Source organism: Giraffa tippelskirchi, chromosome 4 (genome assembly GCF_054371585.1).
Source record: "Giraffa tippelskirchi isolate mGirTip1 chromosome 4, T2T-mGirTip1v1.2.pri, whole genome shotgun sequence".
In the NCBI taxonomy this organism is placed as follows: domain Eukaryota; kingdom Metazoa; phylum Chordata; class Mammalia; order Artiodactyla; family Giraffidae; genus Giraffa; species Giraffa tippelskirchi.
In genome coordinates, this window is record NC_137278.1 from 144,252,533 (window position 1) to 144,273,868 (window position 21,336).

Below are 21,336 nucleotides of genomic sequence, written 5' to 3' on the forward strand. Positions count from 1 at the left end.
AAATCTAGCAGGTAAAACATCAAGAGTTTATGCTGAAGTTGGAGAACCAACTGAGAGGCCTTGAAGAATTTTCCAAAAAGTCAGCTAAAATCATCATAAAAAGCAGGCATCATATTTGAAGCAGATAATTTGACAAATTTCTAGGATGGACAGAAAGCAGGTGAGACTACACAAATGTATAAACCATAATGGGGAAATCCATAACCTAAAACCTTAGGGAAGAAAACTGCATCAGAGGTGAGAGACAGTGGCCCCAGTGGAGCCCAGGAGAGACTGGAAGCTCAAAATTGGCAGGTGTAGAAATCAAGAATGCTTTGGGTGGCTGGTTTGATTAATCTTCCTTCTTCTCCTTTAACTCACAGACAAGAGAGCATATCCTCCTGTGGATCCTAGAATTCCTCACCCAATCAATCAAGTATGAAGTAAAAATAAAGATATTTTTAGAGAGCATTGACTCTGAAAATGTATTTCTTAGGCATCCTTTCTGAAGAAATTCCTCCAGCAAAATGAAAAAAGAAAGAAATATGAAGATAAAGGATCATGTATCATGCTCAGGAGTTGAGAGGCACTATCTAAAATAGAAAAATTCAAACTTAGGGACTTAAATACATCAGATACATGGGAGTTAATTCCTAGAGGAACCGAAAACAGTAACTGTGGTTTTCCTGAAGAAGGGGTCAGAAATGGGGTTACTTCTATATTATGGGGTTAAATTGTGTCCCCCAAAAGATAAGTTGAAGTATCAATACTTACCCTCAGTACCTGTGAATGTGACTGTATTCGCAAGTAGAATCTTTGCAGATGTAATCAAGTTAAGATGAAGTTCAAGAAAGCGTAATATAAAGTAGAACTTTCTGAAAACTAGAACTTCTCCAAATCTGAACAGGATGTTTCACTTCATGATGGAAGTCAGTCTTCTTTTCTTACTATGCTGGAGGGGCTAAAGGAAACTTTTATGTAGTGGTCTATGCCAACCGGTCCTAAATCTTACTGTGCATCAAAATTACCTGGGGGTGCTGGCCCCTCTCCAAACCTATGAATCACCATCCAGAGAATGGGGACTAGATGTCTGAACTTCTAAAAAACACCTCAGGCATTTCTGGCGTAGTTAGTTCAGAACTAATTCTCTGTATCACTGGCCCAGGTGCCATTCAACTCCTTTAAAAGCACACAGTTTTACAAATGTAATTGGACAACTAAGGTTTAAATGTTTGGTGCTAAAGGAATGAACTCAGTCTATCAAGATGAAAATTAATGGTGATGAATGTTAAAACCCTGAAAGTGGAGTTAAACACCAGCCATACAAATGTGCAATGAAATAGCCTCAGTTGTAACTCTTTGTGTTTAGCAATAAAATAGGCTTAGTGGTTTTAGTCAAAAGGAAGAGTCAAACAAAGAGTGTGAGATCTGAATACAAATATTCAGGTTCAAAAACTAGTTCTACCACAATTAACTGTGTTTTTCAGCACGAGACTTCATCTCTGAGCCTTAGTATCCTCATCTCTAAAACGAGAATCTCACCAAGTTGCTGAGGGCTCCAAGTGAAAACTTCGAGGGACTTTTTACATTATCAAGCAACAAAGAAGAGAGCGAATGATGAAAAAGTCAGTAGTTATAATAAGGATTCATGAATAAAATAAAGCTGCTAGTACTGAGGACAGTTTGAAAAAGTAAAAAGGCTTTCCAGGGTTTTTAACTATAAAAAAGTGGACCCTCCCATTTCAGAGAGTGTATGGACTCAACTTGTTTATTACTAACGTCACTCCAAATCTTTGTTGTGACGTGACAAGAACCAACGAGGATACACTTGCGTGACACTAATAACCAAAAAATACTAATGAATTATAGACATTTTTTTGCTCTAGTAGTCAAATAATTTTCATGATTTCTTTCAAATAACTGTTCATACTATATCCCTTCTTTTTATACTTGAAAAATAAGAGAGTTTTGAAAGTCACTTCATTTAAAAAAGAAAAACCTTAATGCATGGAAAGATACACCAAGACATAAACTTACATAAAAGTATACCTGAATAAAAAAATGTCAACATATAACAAGCTACTGAGTATTGTTACATTTTCACAATTGCTAAAAAGTCCATTTTATATTTGCAAAGAGTAACGTTACTCAGAGGTCTTTTATTAGGATCAATGAAAAATATTTGGATGATTATTTTGAATTCACCCCATCCTGTTTCAGTAATCTCATATGAAGGCTTAGTAAAAGAAAAAAGAAAACAATTAGGAATTTTAAATTACTGATACAGTTTCCTAGCTCTTTTAAAATTTGTATATTATGAATCACAAAACTACTGTACCTCGTAAAGCACTGTCATAGCTTTCATGTAATTTAAATTGGATTTTCTTCACATATGCTGATATATCTTAAAATACAGAGGAATTAATTAGCTCTGCCATCTATATATAAAAACTAGGAGGGAAACACATTGAGCATATGTACTAATTTTATAGACATAAAATGTCTAAGAAATATGAATTACAACTTGGAGGTTTGTTTCTATTTTAACAAAGGAAGCTGTGCTGAATTCTTTCATAATTCATCATATATATTAGTATATTTATCTCTAATTCACTTGTTTTGCAAATCCTGTTTTTATGTATCTCTGAGTATTGTTTTATATATCTCTGTTGACAGTACTCAAAATCAATTTTGATTTTTCCATAACGAGTACATTTCTTCCATGTGGTAGCAGAATGTATCAAGACTTCATTTTATTGCTTAATAATATTCCATTGTATGAATACACCATATTTTATTTATCAACTCATCAGTTTGGAGACATTTGGGCTATTATGAATAATTTCACTATGAACACTTACATGCAAGATTTTGTGTGGACTCTGAAGGTTTTTTGTCTTTTAATTTTATTTAATACAGGATAGTATAAATGCTGAGGAAGAAACATTATCAAGCTTAATTGGTTTCACTATATTGAGTTTTTTGGTGCAATATACACAGAAAAGATACAGAAATCAAAGGTCAACTAGAATATTCTTTGCCCTTGAAATTAAGATAACTTTGGGTTGCATCACCACTTGCTATGCTGTATTTCAGCTCAAGAGGTCTACATTCAAGTAGTCACCTTTAAATTGTGGCTGCACTGAGTTCTATGTGGGCTTCCCAGATAGCACTAGTGTTCTTATAAAGAACCTGCCTGTCAGTGCAGGAGATGTAAGAGACATGGGTTTGATCCCTGTGTTGGGAAGATCCCCCAGAGAAAGAAATGGCAACCACTCCAGTATTCTTGGCTGGAGAATCCCAAGGATGGAGGAGCCTGGATGGCTACAGTCCATGGGGTTGCAAAAAGTCGGACACAACTGAAGTGACATAGCATGCTCACACTGAGTTGACTCAATGTGAACTGTCCTACATGGCAGTTTAATGGGTGGCATATTGCAGTTTATTTACCTCTATATTTATCGCCTCTTAATTTGTTAAACATGACCAAGCAATGGCACCCCACTCCAGTACTCTTGCCTGGAAAATCCCATGGACGGAGGAGCCTGGTAGGCTACAGCCCATGGGGTCGCTAAGAGTCGGACACGACTGAGCGACTTCACTTTCACTTTTCCCTTTCATGCACTGGAGAAGGAAATGGCAACCCACTCCAGTATTCTTGCCTGGAGAATCCCAGGGATGGCAGAGCCTGATGGGCTACCATCTATGGGGTTGCACAGAGTCGGACACAACTGAAGCGACTTAGCAGCAACAGCAGCAGCAGAACACAGTGTGGGGTTACATGGGAACAAAGAATTTCAGCACTGGATGCTAAGTCAGCATCTATACCCTTAAAATTGACACTATAAAGTTATTTTGAATAGCTATTAGATTCCTTTACAAAATGTGCCCCCTCTTGATAAAGTAAATGTAAGTCCAAAATTCTTATCTCTTACATGTGGTAAAAGTATTTGAAGCAGGATATCTTCATTTTGTTACTTGTGCTTACTTTAATCTGTGTTAGGAAAAACCACAAGTACAACTAGCAGTTCAAATCACAATTTCAGAAATAGTAATGTTTAGGAAGAGAATTTAAAAATTAGATTTAAACAAACAAGTTAAATATTATTTTTGGATTCAGATAACGGCAGAGGCACTTGGAGGACTCAAGTCTGATAAACACTTGACTGATGGCATGTTTGCTACATTTGTTTTCAGTTCTGTGATGCACATACATATTTCTCCTCACATTTCAGAACTGTAAATGCAGATCATGATGAAAAAGAGAGAGAGAAATTTCAGGAGAAAAGGTTGAATGTTGCATGTGAATTTGAGACTAATTGTTCAATAGTAAGAATGTATCTGAAGGTCAAGACCAAGCTATATCATATGTGAAAAGTGCTGGGCCAATGTAATCAACAAGGAATAAGAAAAGGAAAAGCAGTGAACAAATAGAAAAACTTTTCCTTTCTTTTTTTTTTTAAACTTGTTATTCTGTATTGGGGTATAAACAGTTAACAATGTTGTGATAGTTTCAGGAGAACAGCAAAGGGACTCAGCCATACATACCCATGTATCCATTCTCCCCCAAACTCCCCTCCCATCCAGGAGGCAAGAGTTGTACCTGCTATACATTAGGTTGGTTACAAATGGAAAAACTTCATTGTGACCAGGCAATCCTCAAATAAATTCAATACCTATTAGCCTAAAGTTAATTCAGAAGAAAGCAAGCAGTTTGTATGGGAATTAAAAAAAAAAATCACAGCAAGTGCACTTTTGGGGCACACAAAGCTAGGGCCTCACCTTTAAGGACTGAATGAATAAACACAAAGGAACCCTGACAAGGTGAGTTGATTTCATAGTGCCAGTGTTGACAGGAACTTGTAGAGTTCTTCAAATATTTAAAGGGCATTCATTTGCCAGCGGACTTTCTACTAGGGTGAAATTTATCTAAACTGGAAAAAGATGCTTACAAGTTCAGGTAACAATCAGCAAGGAGAAGAAACAGGTCCCTAATTTTAAAGTTTTAAATGACTAAATCACATCCATTTTTGGTGGAAAAGCATTTGAGGACTACAAGCCTGATCTCCTCATGTCATTTTGGATTTACTAGACTTTTAGAACCTAACATGATTACAAATTGAGAAAGCTCTGTAAGTTCCTTTCTGAAAGCTAATCTTATAATCCTTTTTTCAGTTTTCTTTTTTTTCTGTAACTTTTTTAAATAATATTTTTCCAATTTTTATACTCCTCTTTTCTGTAGTAGTTTCTTATCACTCCAAAATCTGGCCCCAAAGCAGAGGGAAAATATATGTTTATGTACTTCCTGGCACTATGAATTTTACCTGGCATCTCTTTCACCTTTCATTTAATTTCAGGAGCTTTTGAAACTTTCAAAGGGCTGTCACATTATAAGAAGCATTAAAGCACTGTGTATGACAACGGCATATACAGCATAAATTTATGTCAAAACAATATGACATAGAAAAGGACTTTTACAATCTAGAGCAAGTAGTTTGGTACAAATTTTGGGTGATTTCTTTTTCAAAAAATTTTCCTTTCTGTAAATAAAAATCTGAAGGGGTAAAAACCAGTGTTACATCAGGAACCAGTTGGTCCTGACATAAAAAAATTGCCAGGAAACATATTAAAGTGGGAGGGAAATGTGTCAAGAGTGTCAAACATTATGATACGCTTAATGATAACTTTAATTACAAACTAAGAAACTAACGAAATGCAGTACTTGGATACAATCTCAAAAATGACAGAGTGATCTCTGTTTCTAGGGAAACATTTCAATATCACAGTAATCCAAGTCTATGCCCCGAACAGTAATGCTGAAGAAACTGAGGTTGAACGGTTCTATGAAGACCTACAAGACCTTCTAGAACTAATACCCAAAAAAGATGTCCTCTTCATTACAAGGGACTGGAATGCAAACGTAGGAAGTCAAGAAACAACTGGAATAACAGGCAAATTTGGCCTTGGAGTACAGAATGAAGCAGGGCAAAGGCTAATAGAGTTTTGCCAAGAGAATGTACTGGTCATAGCAAACATCCTTTTCCAACAACACAAGAGAAGACTCTACATGTGGACATCACCAGATGGTCAATACCAAAATCAGATTGATTGTATTCTTTGCAGCCAAAGATGGAGAAGCTCTATATAGTCAGCAAAAAAAAGACGAGGAGCTGACTGTGGCTCAGATCATGAACTCCTTATCACAAAATTCAGACTTAAATTGAAGAAAGTAGGGAAAACCACTAGACCATTCAGGTATGACCTAAATCAAATCCCTTACAATTATACAGTGGAAGTGACAAAAGGATTCAAGGGATTAGATCTGATAGACAGAGTGCCTGATGAATTATGGATGGAGGTTCGTGACATTGTACAGGAGGCAGGGATCAAGATCATTCCCAAGAAAACAAAATGCAAAAAGGAAAAATGGTTGTCTGAGGAAGACTTACAAACAGCCGTGAAAAGAAGAGAAGCGAAAGGCAAAGGAGAAAAGGAAAGATATACCCGTTTGAATGCAGAGTTTCAAAGAATAGCAAGGAGAGATAAGAAAGCCTTCCTCATGATCAGTGCAAACAAATAAAGGAAAACAGTACACTGGGGAGAACTAGAGATCTCTTTAAGAAAATTAGAGATTCCAAGGGAACATTTCATGCTAAGGTGGGCACAATAAAGAACAGAAATGGTATGGACCTAAGAGAAGCAGAAGATATTAAGACGAGGTGGCAAGAATACACAGAAGAACTATATAAAAAAGATCTTCATGACCCAGATAATCACAATGGAGTGATCACTCACCTAGAGCCAGACATCCTGGAATGCAAAGTCAAGCGGGTCTTAGGAAGCATCACTACTAACAAACCTAGTGGAAGTGATGGAATTCCAGTTGAGCTATTTCAAATCCTAAAAGATGATGCTGTGAAAGTGCTGCACTCAATATTCTAGCAAATCTGGAAAACTCAGCAATGGTCACAGGACTAGAAAACATCAGGTTTCATTCCAATCCCAAAGAAAGGCAATGCCAAAGACTATTCAAACTACTGCACAATTGCACTCATCTCATACGCTAGCAAATAATGCCCAAAATTCTCCAAGCCAGGCTTCAACAGTACATGAACCGTGAACTTCCACATGTTCAAGATGGATTTAGAAAAGTCAGAGGAACCAGAGATCAAATTGCCAACATCCGTTGGATCATCAAAAAAGCGAGAGAGTTCCAGAAAAACAGCTACTTCTGCTTTATCGACTAGCGAAAGCCTTTGACTGTGTGGATCCCAACAAACTGTGGAAAATTCTTAAGAGATGAGAATACCAGATCACCTGACCTGCCTCCTGAGAAATCTGTTTGCAGGTCAAGAAGCAACAGTTAGAACTGGACGTGGAACAACAGACTGGTTCCAAATACGGAAAGGAAAACGTTAAGGCTGTACATTGTCACCCTGCTTACTTAACATTAATGCAGAGTACATCATGAGAAACACTGGGCTGGATGAAGCACAAGCTGGATTCAAGATTGCCAGGAGACATATCAATAATCTCAGATATGCAGATGACACCACCCTTATGGCAGAAAGCAAAGAAGAACTAAAGAGCCTCTTGATGAAACTGAAAGAGGAGAGTGAAAAAGTTGGCTTAAAACTCAACATTCAAAAAACTAAGATCATGGCATCTGATCCTTTCACTTCATGGCAAACAAATGCGGAAACAGTGGAAATAGTGACAGATTTTATTTTGGGGGGCTTCAAAATCAGCGCAGACGGTGACTGCAGCCATGAAATTAAAAGACACTTGCTCCTTGGAAGAAAAGTTATGACCAACTTAGACAGCATATAAAAAAGCAGAGACATTAGTTTGCCAATAAAGGTCCGTCTAGTCAAGGCTATGGTTTTTCTAGTAGTCATGTACAGATGTGAGAGTTGGACTATAAAGAAAGCTGAGTGCTGAAGAATTGATGCTTTTGAACTGTGGTGTTGGAGAAGACTCTTGAGAGTCCCTTGGACTGCAAGGAGATCCAACCAGTCCATCCTAAAGGAAATCAGTCCTGAATATTCACTGGCCACCTGATACGAAGAACTGACTGATTGGAAAAGACCCTGAAGCTGGGAAAGATTGAAGATGGGAGGAGAAGGGGATGATAGAGGATGAGATGGTTGGATGGCATCATCGACTCAATGGACACGACTTTGAGTAAACTCCGGGAGTTGGTGATGGACAGGGAGGCCTGGCGTGCTGCAGTCCTTGGGTTTGCAAAAAGTCAGATATGACTGAGCGACTGAACTGAAGAAACTAACGTGTACTGATGTTGCCAATGTGCCAGCAGGTGTTATCTTCTTTGCCTTGATTAATTAGCATCCTGGCCATAGCCTTGAGGCTTTATGAATACTATGAACTTGGGGAAGTCTTCAGAACTTTTCTATCCACTAGCTCTTGCATTACTATGCTTGTAAATACTGGGGGTAACACTGTCTTTATAAGGCTGCAGTAAGGGCTGAATCAGAGAATCGGTAAAGCATTCACCCACGTGCTTCCTTAGCACGGAATCTGCTGTTGTTATCCCACAAGAGGTGGATGCCCCCACCCCTAATTACAGTTGAACTGGTTGCTAGCGGATGAGCACCAAGTCAGGATCTGCCCGCCCTCCAAGTGGATTCTTCCTTGGCTGACGTCCATCTCTTCCCTAGGCACCAAGGATTCAGTTCAGTTCAGTTTAGTTGCTCAGTCATGTCCAATTCTTTGTGACCCCATGGACTGCAGCATGCCAGGCCTCCCTGTCCATCACCAACTCCCGGAGTTTACTCAAATTCATGTTCATTGAATCAGTGATGTCATCCAACCATCTTATCCTCTGTCCCCCCTTCTCCTCCCACCTTCAAACTTTCCCAGCATCAAGGTCTTTTCCAATCAGTCAGTTCTTCGCATCAGGTGGCCAAAGTATTGGAGTTTCAGCTTCAGCATCAGTCCTTCCAATGAATATTCAGGACTGACTTCCTTTAAGATGGACTGGTGGATCTCCTTGAAGTCCAAGGGACTCTCAAGAGTCTTCTCCAACACCACAGTTCAAAGCATTGATTCTTCAGTGCTTAACGTTCTTTATGGTCCAGCTCTCACATCCATACATGACTATTGGAAAAAGCATACCTTTGACTAGATGGACCTTTGTCGGCAAGGTAATGTCTCTGCTTTTTAATATGCTGTCTAGTTGGTCATAGCTTTTCTTCCAAGGAGCAAGGGTCTTTTAACTTCATGGCTGCAGTCACCATCCGCAGTGACTGTGGAGCCCAAAAATATAAAGTCTGTCACTGTTTCCCCATCTATTTTCCATGAAGCGATGGGACCAGATGCCATGATCTTAGTTTTCTGAATGTTGAGTTTTAAGCCAACTTTTTGACTCTCCTCTTTCACTTTCATCAAGAGGTTCTTTAGTTCTTCTTCGCTTTCTGCCATAAGGGTGGTGTCATCAGCATATCTGAGGTTATAGATATTTCTCCTGGCAATCTTGATTCCGCTTGTGCTTCATCCAGCCCAGCATTTCACATGATGTACTCTGCATAAAAGTTAAATACGGAGGGTGACAATATACAGCCTAGACGTACTCCTTTCCTGATTTGGAACCAGTCTGCTGTTTCATGTCCAGTTCTACCTATTGCTTCCTGACATGCATACAGACTTCTCAGGAGGCAGGTCAGGTGGTCCGGTATTCCCATCTGTTTAAGAATTTTCCAGAGTTTGTTGGGATCCACACAAAGTCTATAGCATAGTCAATAAAGCAGAAATAGATGTTTTTCTGGAACTCTTTTGCTTTTTTGATGATCCAGCAAATGTTGGCAATTTGATCTCTGGTTCCTCTGACTTTTCTAAATCCATCTTGAACATCTGGAAGTTCACGGTTCACATACTGTTGAAGTCTGGCTTGGAGAATTTTGAGCATCACTTTGCTAGCGTGTGAGATGAGTGCAATTGTGTGGTAGTTTGAACATTTTTTGGCATTGCCTTTCTTTGGGATTGGAATGAAAACTGACCTTTTCCAGTCCTGTGGCCACTGCTGAGTTTTCCAAATTTGCTGGCATATTGAGTACAGCACTTTCACGGCATCATCTTTTAGGATTTGAAATAGCTCAACTGGAATTCCATCACTTCCAGGCGCTTTGTAGGCAGTGCTCCTTCCTAAGGCCCACTTGACTTCACATTCCAGGATGTCTGGCTCTAGGTGAGTGATCACACCATCGTGATTATCTGGGTCATGAAGATTTTTTTGTACAGTTCTTCTGTGTATTCTTGCCACCTCGTCTTAATATCTTCTGCTTCTGTTAGGTTCATACCATTTCTGTCCTTAATTGTGCCCACTGTGCATGAAATATTCCCTTGGTATCTGTAATTTTCTTAAAGAGATCTCTAGTCTTTCCCAGTCTATTGTTTTCCTCTATTCTTTGCATTGATCCTTGAGGAAGGCTTTCTTATCTCTCCTTGCTATTCTTTGGAACTCTTATGTCTGTTATTCTGCCTGGGATGGAAGGGAGGAGGTGACACCTGAAGATGGGGCCCAATGAAACCACGATTTTCCCTTTGGGGCTTTAACTCGCTGTCCTCCTAGAAACCCGGATTCAGCCTGAGGCAAGCAGGCGCGAGGGGGCGCGAGAGGAAACAAGCTGACCCTCCCCAAGCCGCGCTAGAAAGAGCCCGGACGAGGCAAATACTCCGTGAGGGGAGGCACGGGCCACGCACTGACCTTCACTCTCCCGCCGCAGTCAGGCCCAAATTCGGCCATTCTCTTGAAGCCGCCGCCGCCAGGGAAAAAGACCGGGGCCGGTGGGCTCGCAGCTCCCTCAGAGTCCCCACTTCTCCTGCGTGGGCCCAGAAGGAGTGTTTCTGGCCGAAGGAGGAGGAGTCAGAGGGGTTCCGGTCGCTGAGGAAACGCCAACCCCTCACCGCTGACAGCGTCCGGGAAGCCCGTTCACCTCCGCCTTAGGTGAGGTTGGATCTGGAGCGGGTGGCCGCGGCGACGTTATGCGCAGGCGCGACGAGCTCTCTTATACTCACCACGCGCAGGGACGTTGCGGTGGGGCGTCGCTGGAGCAGTCTCGTTTGCCAGGGTCTGAGGAAGCCGGGAATTTCCAGTCAGCATGTCTCCGGCCCAGACCACCTGGCTTCGCAGTGACAGAGAAATTGGCTGTTGGAAGTGATACGTTGCCATCACCAAAGCATTACAGTTCTGAAATTATGTTCATGAAATCTCGTCTACTCATCGCTTTTCGTTGCGTTCACCCAGCCATCTCAGACTTCCATGATTGCATCCATAATTTATTAACTGCCTTTTTCATCTCTTTCCTTCCTTTTTCTGCTCAGTTTAGATTCTGAGGTCCCTAACGTGACAGCAAACCTCCCTTCCTTTGCCCTTCTGTGGTACCAACTACTTTGCAAGTTTTGTTGCTTGTTGATCAGTCTCTCAGTCGTGTCTGACTCTGCCACCGCATGGACTGGAACACGCCAGGCTTCCCTGTCCTTCACTATCTCTGGGAGTTTGCTCAAACTTCTATTCATTGAGTACATGATGCCATCTACCCATCTCATCCTCTGTGGCCCTCTTTTCCTCCTGGCCTCAATCTTTCCCAACATCAGTGTCTCTTCCAATGAGTCAGTTCTTTGCATCAGGTGGCCAAAGTATTGGGCTTCAGCTTCAGCATCAGTCTTTCCAATGAGTGTTCGGGGTTGATTTCCTTTAGTATTGACTGGTTTGATCTCCTTGCTGTCCAAGGGACTCTCAAGAGTCTTCTTGAGCACCACAGTTCAAAAGCATTAATTCTCCCACGCTGAGACTTCTTTATGGTCCAACTCTCACATCTGTACAGGACTACTGGAAAAACCATAGCTTTGACTAGACATACCTTTGTCAGCAAAGTGATGTCTCTGCTTTTTAATATGCTGTCTATCTTTGTCCTAGCTTTTCTTCCAAGGAGCAAGCATCTTTTAATTCATGGCTGCAGTCACCATCCACAATGCTTTTGGAGCCCAAGAAAATATAATCTGTTACTTTTCCCATTTTTTCCCTGTATATTTGCCATGAAGTGATGGGACTGGATGCCATGATCTTAGTTTTTGGAATGTTGAGTTTTAAGCCAGCTTTTTCACTCTCTTCTTTCACATTCATCAAGAAGCTCTTTAGTACCTCTTCACTTTCTGCCTTGAGGATGGTAGCATCTGTATATCTGAGGTTATTGATATTTCTCTTGGTAATCTTGATTCCAGCTTGAGCTTCATCCAAACCGGCACCTCACATGATATATTCTGCCTATAAATTAAATAAGCAGAGTGACAATATACAGCCTTAACCGTACCCTTTCCGAATTTTGAAACAGTCAATTGTTGCCTGTCCAGTTTTAACTGTTGCTTCATGACCTGAGAAATACCCTACAGAAAATAAGCAGTTTAGCTAAACACATCCCTGGTACCAAGACTTCATCTGGCACTTAACTCTTAAAATACTGGCAAGGAGGCTTTTTTTTTTTTTTCTAGTGGAGAATAGGGAGAGGCTGCCCTGGGGGAGGTGATCATTCTACGAGGAGATATCTAAGGAGCCTCAGTAAAACTGGTTCAACCAACCAGGTCATCCTTCAGTGAAGCTCAGTTCAGTTCAATTCAGTCATTCAGTTGTGTCCAACTCTTTGTGACCCCATGGACTGCAGCATGCCAAGCCTCCCTGTCCATCACCAACTCCTGGAGTTTACTCAAACTCATGTCCATTGAGTCAGTGGTACCAACTGAAACGACTTCAGTATTCTTGCCTTGAGAACCCCATGAACAGTATGAAAAGGCAAAAAGAAAGGACACTGAAAGGTGAACTCCCCAGGTTGGTAGGTGCCCAATATGCTACTGGAGATCAGTGGAGAAATAACTCCAGAAAGAATGAAGAGACGGAGCCAAAGCAAAAACAACACGCAGTTGTGGATGTGACTGGTGATAGAAGCAAAGTCCAATGCTGTAAAGAGCAATATTGCATAGGAACCTGGAATGTTAGGTCCATGAATCAAGGCAAATTGGAAGTGGTCAAACAGGTGATGGCAAAAGTGAACATCGACATTTTAGGAATCAGCGAACTAAAATGGACTGCAGTGGGTGAATTTAACTCAGATGACCATTATATCTACTACTGTGGGCAAGAATCCCTTAGAAGAAATGGAGTAGCCATCATAGTCAACAAAAGAGTCTGAAATGCAGTACTTGGATGAAATCTCAAAAACAACAGAGTGATCTCTGTTCGTTTCCAAGCTAAACCATTCAATATCTCAGTAATCCAAGTCTATGCCCCAACCAGCAACGCTGAAGAAACTGTAGTTGAATGGTTCTGTTAAGACCTACAAGACCTTCTAGAACTAACACCCAAAAAAGATGTCCTTTTCATTATAAGGGACTGGAATGCAAAAGTAGGAAGTCAAGAAACACCTGGAGTAATAGGCAAATTTGGCCTTGGAGTACAGAGTGAAGCAGGGCAAAAGCTAATGTTCTGCCAAGAGAACCCACTGGTCATAGCAAACACCCTCTTCAAACAACACAAGAGAAGACTCTACATGTGGACATCACCAGATGGTCAATACCAAAATCAGATTGATTATATTCTTTGCAGCCAAAGATGGAGAAGCTCTATATAGTCAGCAAAAACAAGACCAGGGGCTGACTGTGGCTCAGATCATGAACTCCTTATCACAAAATTCAGATTTAAATTGAAGGAAGTAGGGAAAACCACTAGACCATTCAGGTATGACCTAAATCAAATCCCTTACAATTATACAGTGGAAGTGACAAAAGGATTCAAGGGATTAGATCTGATAGACAGAGTGCCTGATGAATTATGGATGGAGGTTCGTGACATTGTACAGGAGGCAGGGATCAAGACCATTCCCAAGAAAAAGAAATGCAAAAAGGCAAAATGGTTGTCTGAGGAAGACTTACAAACAGCTGTGAAAAGAAGAGAAGCAAACGGCAAAGGAGAAAAGGAAAGATATACCCATTTGAATGCAGAGTTCCAAAGAATAGCAAGGAGAGATAAGAAAGCCTTCCTCATGATCAGTGCAAACAAACAGAGGAAAACAATAGAATGGGAAAGATTAGAGATCTTTTCAAGAAAATCAGAGATACCAAGGGAACATTTCATGCAAAGATGGGCTCGATAAAGGACAGAAATGGTATGGACCTAAGAGAAGCAGAAGATATTAAGAAGAGGTGGCAAGAATACACAGAAGAACTGTACAAAAAAGATCTTCATGACTCAGGTAGTCACGATGGTGTGATCACTCACCTAGAGCCAGACATTCTGGAATATGAAGTCAAGTGGGTCTTAGGAAGCATCACTACAAAGCTAGTAGAGGTGATGGAATATTTGAATCTATTTTTCACTTCCACAGCTCTATACAGTCAGCAAAAACAAGACCAGAAGCTTGTTTTAACTGGAGTGGATTACCAACTTCCCAACCCAGGAATTGAACCCTGGTCTCCTGCATCGCAGGCAGATTGTTAACCATTTGTGCTACAGGGGTGCTGTATTTCAGTGAAGTACACATGGTCAAATCCACATAAGCCCTTAGAACTTCCAATGACTTTTGAAGTTTCCAAATCTTAAATTTAATTAGATAACCAAGGATTGCCAAATAACAGAGAAATGCCTCTAGTATGAAAGATATAATCCAAAGTAAACAACCAAGGAAACATACAGAAGTCAACTAAAACCAAAAACAACCAATGTGTTATCATTTCTATGCTGTGTGCTGTGCTTAGTCCCTCAGTCATGTCTGACTCTGTGACCTCATGGACTATATATAGCCCACCAGGCTCCCCTGTCCATGGGGATTCTCCAGGCAAGATTACTGGAGTGGGCTGCCATGCCCTCCTCCAGGGGATCTTCCCAACCCAGGGATCAAACCCAAGTCTTCCACATTGCAGACAGATTCTTTACTATCCGGACCACCAGGGAAGCCCAAGAATACTGGAGTGGGTGGCCTATCCATTCTCCAGGAGATCTTCCCGACTCAGGAATTGAACCGGGGTCTCCTGCATTGCAGGTGTATTCTTTACCAGCTGAGCTCTCAGAGAAGCCCTTATTATTACTATATCCAAAATATAGTAAATATAGCGTGTATTAATACTGTATACAAAATAAGAAATAGCAAACATGATGCAAGGAGAAAAGAATATTCAAAAATGAAAAGGAGTTGATGGAAATTAAAAGTATGATAACAGAAATGAAAAAAAAAACTCAGAGCAAGGTTAGACTAGTGAAATTCTAGCTGCCTCTGCAGACCTGAGAGGAGATTTAAATGGAAGACATAGATAGCAGTAGGGATTGCGAGGTACAAACTAGCATGTATAAAATAAACTGAGACTTCCTTGGCCGTCCAGTGGTTAGGACTCATCACTTATACTGCAGGGTGCATGTGTTTGATCCCTGGTTTGGGAACTAAGATCTCACAAGCCATGCAGCACAGTCCACAATAAATAAGTTACAAGGATATATTGTACCATACAGGGACTATACCCAATATTTTATAATAACTAAATGAAATATAACCTATAAAAATTGTGAATCACTATGTAATACACCTCAAACTTAGTAATATTGTACATGAACCATACCTCAATAAAGAAAAAAGAGACCTAGAGTTTGGGAGTTGAACTAATGATAGATACAAATCAAGGTAAGCCAGTATAACAATTATGCAGTTACTGGCTCTAGGGAAAATAAAATCTTGCATAAGAGAAGAAAGTAATTGTATTTACGGCTATGCAAATACTGAGTATTGATCTTAAAAAGTGTATGTAATTACATTGGAAGGATGGGTTTTAGGGAAAGATGCCATGTGTGATGAGATACAGGAGGAGGAAATAGAACTTAATCCTTAACTTCCATTGTAGGAACCAACACCAGGAACAATATAAGCTTGATACATAAAACCATGGGAGAAAATGTAAAATTCTTTTTTTGTTTTTTAGATCGTGTGTCACAGCTTCTGAGATCTCAGTTCCCAGACCAGGGATTGAATCCAGGCAATGGCACTGAAAGTACCAACCTGACAGTTAGGCCACCAGGGAACTTCCTAGGAGTCTGTTTTAAATTAATTAAATTTATTTCTTGGCTGTGCTAGGTCTTTGTGCTGCGCAGGGGCTTTATCTAGTTGCAGCAAGCGGGGTCTACAGTCTAGTTGTGGTGCTCAGGCTTCTCATTTCGGTGGCTTCTCTTGTTGGAGAGCATGGGCTCTAGTGCTTGTGGGCTTCAGTGGTTGCAGCCCAGGGGCTCAGTAGTTGCGGTGCCTGCTGCCTAGGATTCCTAACATTAAGCTAAAAAAGCAGAACACTGTTGCATGTGAAGAGGGAAAAATGGGGAGTTACATAAAAATCTTGTAGAACTGCTGCTGCTGCTGCTGCTGCTAAGTCGCTTCAGTCATGTCTGACTCTGTGCGGCCCCATAGACAGCAGCCCACCAGGCTCCCCCATCCCTGGGATTCTCCAGGCGAGAACACTGGAGTGGGTTTCCATTTCCTTCTCCGATGCATGAAAGTGAAAAGTGAAAGTGAAGTCACTCAGTCGTGTCCGACTCTCAGCGACCCCATGGACTGTAGCCTACCAGGCTCCTCCGTCCATGGGATTTTCCAGGCAAGAGTACTGGAGTGGGGTGCCATTGTCTTCTCCACTTGTAGAACTATATGAGGGTAAACATTAAGAACTTATAACATCATAGAAATTTTAAATGATTTAAAATATAATTCGTTTAATAGACATATATTTAATTGAAAACATTGTATCTATGTATGATATTAGTCACTTATGATTATAACTTTCAGTAATTCCCTTTGTGCCTGCTAAGTCGCTTCAGTCATATCTGACTCTGTGTGTTGCTATAGACTCTAGCCCGCTAGGCTCCTCTATCCATGAGATTGTCTGTGTAGGATACTGGAGTAGGTTGCCATGCTCTCCCCCAGGGGGTCTTCCCAATACAGTGATTGAACCTGCATCTCTTACATCTCCTGCACTGGCAGACAGATTCACCTGGGAAGCCCCTTAGCAACTTCTAAAAAAATATTTTTAAAGTCTCCTAAATACAAGTCATTGGAAAAGACCCTGATGCTGGGAAAGATTGAAGGCGGGAGAAGGGGTGACAGAGGATAAGATGGTTGGATGGCATCACTGACACGATGGACATGAGTTTGAGTAGGCTCCAGGAGTTGGTGATGGAAAGGGAAGCCTGACGTGCTACAGTCCATTGGGTTGCAAAGAGTCAGACATGACTAAGTGACTGAACTGAATTGAACTGAACTGAAATACAAATGGAAGAAATGTGCTCAGAGCTCAACTATAATTAGTGCCACATGAAAGCCCAGTTTTAATCTGGAATATCACTCTGCATTTCAAGTAATATCCTGATGTGAAACTAAGCAACATCAGAATTGAGTTTCTTTTAAAAATGATGAAACTTTCATATTGGTTTTTACTTTGTTCTTTGAATAAGGTGAAAATTTGGTTTGGGAACTTGATTGTATTAAAATAACAGGTATAAGTAAGATATGACATTTATCAAAAACACTAAGCAAAATCTCCAACAAGAATTGCTTTTTCTCTTAGGCCAACTTTTGCTAATCTCGGGTTGTTTCTTCAGTCAGCCATTGTTATGGGTCAGTCCTGGTGCTTTTAGATATATCTTATTTCTACATCTGAGCTCTTACTCCTCAAGCCTCTCTCCCCTACCTTGACTCATTCTTCGTACACCTCTGGATATCCTGATATGAATAAACCCACATTATTTCCTGTTGATTCATATAAAAATGGTCCCAGAATCCTGAAATCTGAGGATGCACCTAAGTTGGGGCCCTCTGCTGTCCTCCAGGAGACTGGTCACATACGTTTGAGACCTGACCCTTGGAACCACAGAAGCTGCTGTATTAGAAGTAAGCGAGATTGGAGAGTAAGAAAACTCTCAGAATGCCCAGTGTGGGGGAATATGCTAAATCATCAGGGAGATTCATTCAAGCAGCTGATTTTTATTGAGCATATATCATGTTACAGGCACCATTCTAGGTATTGGGAATATGGGCATAAACAAGAGAAAAACTTCTGCCCTCCTTGCTGTAAAAACAGTGTCCCAGCATGGTATGTCAGAGATGTAATGCAGTAAAGATGTCCAGATGTGGAAGAAGGGGTGACCGCCTGAGGGGTATCAAAGCCTGAGTGGAGACCATCTATTCCATTGGGTGGCAGTGTTGGGAGATTGGTTACATACAGGCAAACTGATCAGGATACGCTTTAAGAATTTTAACAAAAATGGGTACCTGCTTTCTGACAGTATTACAAGGAAGTTATCAACATAAGAAAAGAAAAGAAAACCTACAATTAACCTTGTGGTATGGCATTGGAATTAGAGGTATTCTATGAACTCAATTTGAGTAGATAAAATTAGGCAAATACATACATCCTCTAGCTCTTTCCTTTGATGGGGCATGGGAACAGTGCCACTCTAGTGCCCAGAACTGGTTTTTTAAATACTATTATCCACTGTGAGGGCTAAGAGCTTTTGGAGAAATAGCTGTTTCTAGGCTGAAGCAGGAAGAGAACAAGGTGAGCATTAGAACAGCTTGTGCCAGAAAACAAAAATGTGCCCAGAGAATGATGAGGTCATGTCAAGATGACACAGAAGCTAGCTTGCAGAGTCCCTCTGAAAGGAGAAAAATAAGGAACAATGTGAACATCAAAATAAATGATAGCAATGGATTTTGGCTCATTATAATTGGAATAAAGTAGGAAGCCAGGGGTCCATACTGATATAGTAAATACACGTAAAAACTGACATTTTGATGAGGAGGAAAACTTCTCACATTTCTCAGAGGTCAAAGTACCTCATCCTCTCCCAAATACCTCACAGTGGAGGTGACTTGTAGATATCACCTTAATCAAATGATCAATGTGACCATCATCCATAACAGAACATTTCAAAACTGCATGTTACCTGAAAGGACACAATGAGAAGTGCAAAATATCACATCTGTGGCATCCCTGCCAAAGATGCATAACCTAATCTACTCTAGAGAATATCAGAAAAACCTTAGGCCATTTTACATCATAGGTGGTTGAGGTTGTCAAAAGAGTTAAACTCATAAAAGTCATGGAAAACATGAAGAAGTGATCTAGACTGAAGCAAACTGGAAAACATAACAACCACATATGACATGTGATTCTGAATTAGACCTTTTAATTAAGGGTTTATGGAATGATCGATGAAATTTCATAGATCAGATGACTAGGTGGTCTTAATTTTGTCAGTGTTCACCTCATGATTTGGATGACGTTTTGAGGTTCTGTAGAAATTACACACTGAAGGATTCGGAGCCATGGGCACCATGTTGGCAGTGTATTCTCAAACTGTTCAGAAAACATAAAAGGCTGTACTGTATTTGCAAATTTGAGGAAAGATTAAGATTATTTCAATCTCTTTAAAAAGTGGGAAAAACTATTCTTTTGAAAGTTATGCTTCATCAAAAAGAATAAATAAAAGAATAAGTAAATGGTTATCAAATGGTAACAGGCTTGTGTATCAAATGGTTACAGGCTTGAGCCCTGGGACACTCCAACACTTAAAAATCAGTCAGCAGAGAAACAGCCAGACAAGAAAGTCTGAGTAGGAACCATCAATGAGACAGAATATAAAGGAGGAGAGCTGAGGAAGAAAACGTTTTCAGAAGTAGCAAGTGGTTCACTCTGTCAAATGCTGCTGAGAGATCAAGTAGGATGAACAGAAATCAGGTGATCACTAGAACTGGCCCCAAGGCATCCTGGGAGGGGTCATGTTGAAGCCGTTTTCAGCTGAGTGAGGACAGCAGTCAGATTAAGAAGAGATGAAAAGACAAAGGGAGGACGTGGAGTGGGTGAATATAGATATCTCATCCCAGAAGTGTTACTGGACAAGGGAGCAGAGAATGATGTTGTAGTTGGAGGGTTAGGTAGAGCCCACGGAGAGTTCTATGTAACAAGCCAGGTTACCAGGGCAGTATGGTGATGGACTGCATGTGGAGACACTGCCATTGGCAGGAGCAGAGGCCCTTCATCCTAGGAATAAAGGGGAAGGAGGGGAAGGTGGGCCCAGGGAATGAAGTGAACTCTGTTATGGTGGCCAAGAGGGTAAAAGTTTGTATGAGTTGCTTCTGTTCTGTCTGTATAAAATGAGGTTAGATCATCTAGTGAGTGCAGGTGTAGAAGGCTAGTGGTTGGAAGTATGTGCTGGGACTTCGAAAAGAGGGAAGTAAATAGTGACAGTCAAAAAAAGAAAAGAAAAAAAAAATAGTGACTGTCATTTTGGTGAGTGGGGACATCAACACAGAAGGATTGCAGAGAAGTGGCTAAGATGACTAGGCCGACTTGAAGGCCCATTTAAATTTATATTTAGGAAATTAAGGTGAGGGGAATTCCTTGGTGGTTTCATGGTTAGGCCCTAGAGAAGGAAATGGCAACCCACTCCAGTATTCTTGCTTGGAGAATTCCATGGACATAGGAGTTTGGCGGGCTATAGTCCATGGGGTTGCAAAGAGGACATGACTGAGCGACTAACACAAACACCCATGGTTAGGACTCCATGCTTTCACTGTTCAGGGGGTAGGTTCAAGCCCTGGTTGAGGAACTAAGATCCCAGAGGCTGTAGAGTGCAGCCAAAAAAAATTTTTTTTAATTAAGTGAGATATGTCATCATGCTTATGGGTTTCTCTAGCAATATCCAGCTGTTCCAGTACAGGTGAGGATGTAGGAAATAATAAGTGTCAGATCATTATTTCCCAAATATATGCATATGCATTTCTTCAGAAACATTAAATGGCTCTAAACGAAGAAAAGACAAGGTATGAGTTGGAAAGCTTTTAATGAAAAAAAAATTTTTTTACAGCACACATAATTTCACATCTGTCTAATAGCAATTTATTCAATGCTTGCAAACTCATCTGCCTCTGAATTTAGTCATAATGCATGAATTTAAACTAATAAAACTAAGGAAAATCAACAGGCCATCTAATCCTTCTTTACATTCCTTCAGGATCAGCAAGATGCATAAACGAGTTCTTCACAAAGGCTAAAATAGGCTGATGTATAAACTGTGAATTTATTTTTTAAAAGCTGTGTAAATGCAACATTTCTACTAAAACATTTAAACCAAAGGCCACACTGTATGAAAACAAAATTCTTAATTTGGGCTATTTTCATTTTTAGCCATTTGACATTCTGCTCCTTTTGACTGAACAGATGAAGGTTCACATGCCTACACAGGTGGGACTTTGCCTAAGATCAATTTGTTTAAAGATACTCATTATATTTTTGTTGAATAGTGGAGTGTACTTGTATCAT

At 40.4% G+C, this 21,336-nt stretch overlaps 1 protein-coding gene and 1 long non-coding RNA gene across 5 annotated transcripts in view; one reads left to right on the plus strand and one right to left on the minus strand.

The window, feature by feature from the left end:
* The window catches only part of LOC145545378 (uncharacterized), an 85,332-nt gene extending 74,376 nt beyond the window's left edge, over positions 1–10,956 (minus strand). For both annotated transcript variants that reach the window (XR_014082032.1, XR_014082033.1), the window contains exon 1: positions 10,703–10,956. This is a non-coding gene — a long non-coding RNA (uncharacterized LOC145545378). The remainder of the gene's footprint in view (positions 1–10,702) is intronic.
* LOC145545376 (lysozyme C, intestinal isozyme) overlaps positions 10,656–21,336 on the plus strand; it is a 37,417-nt gene continuing 26,736 nt past the window's right edge. Inside the window, exons 1-3 of one of the 3 annotated variants that reach the window (XM_081589780.1) lie at positions 10,656–10,942; positions 19,558–19,752; positions 21,202–21,258. The gene's annotated coding sequence lies outside the window, so the exon portion shown is untranslated. The remainder of the gene's footprint in view (positions 10,943–19,557; positions 19,753–21,201; positions 21,259–21,336) is intronic. The other 2 variants (XM_081589783.1, XM_081589781.1) reach the window with 2 other exon arrangements.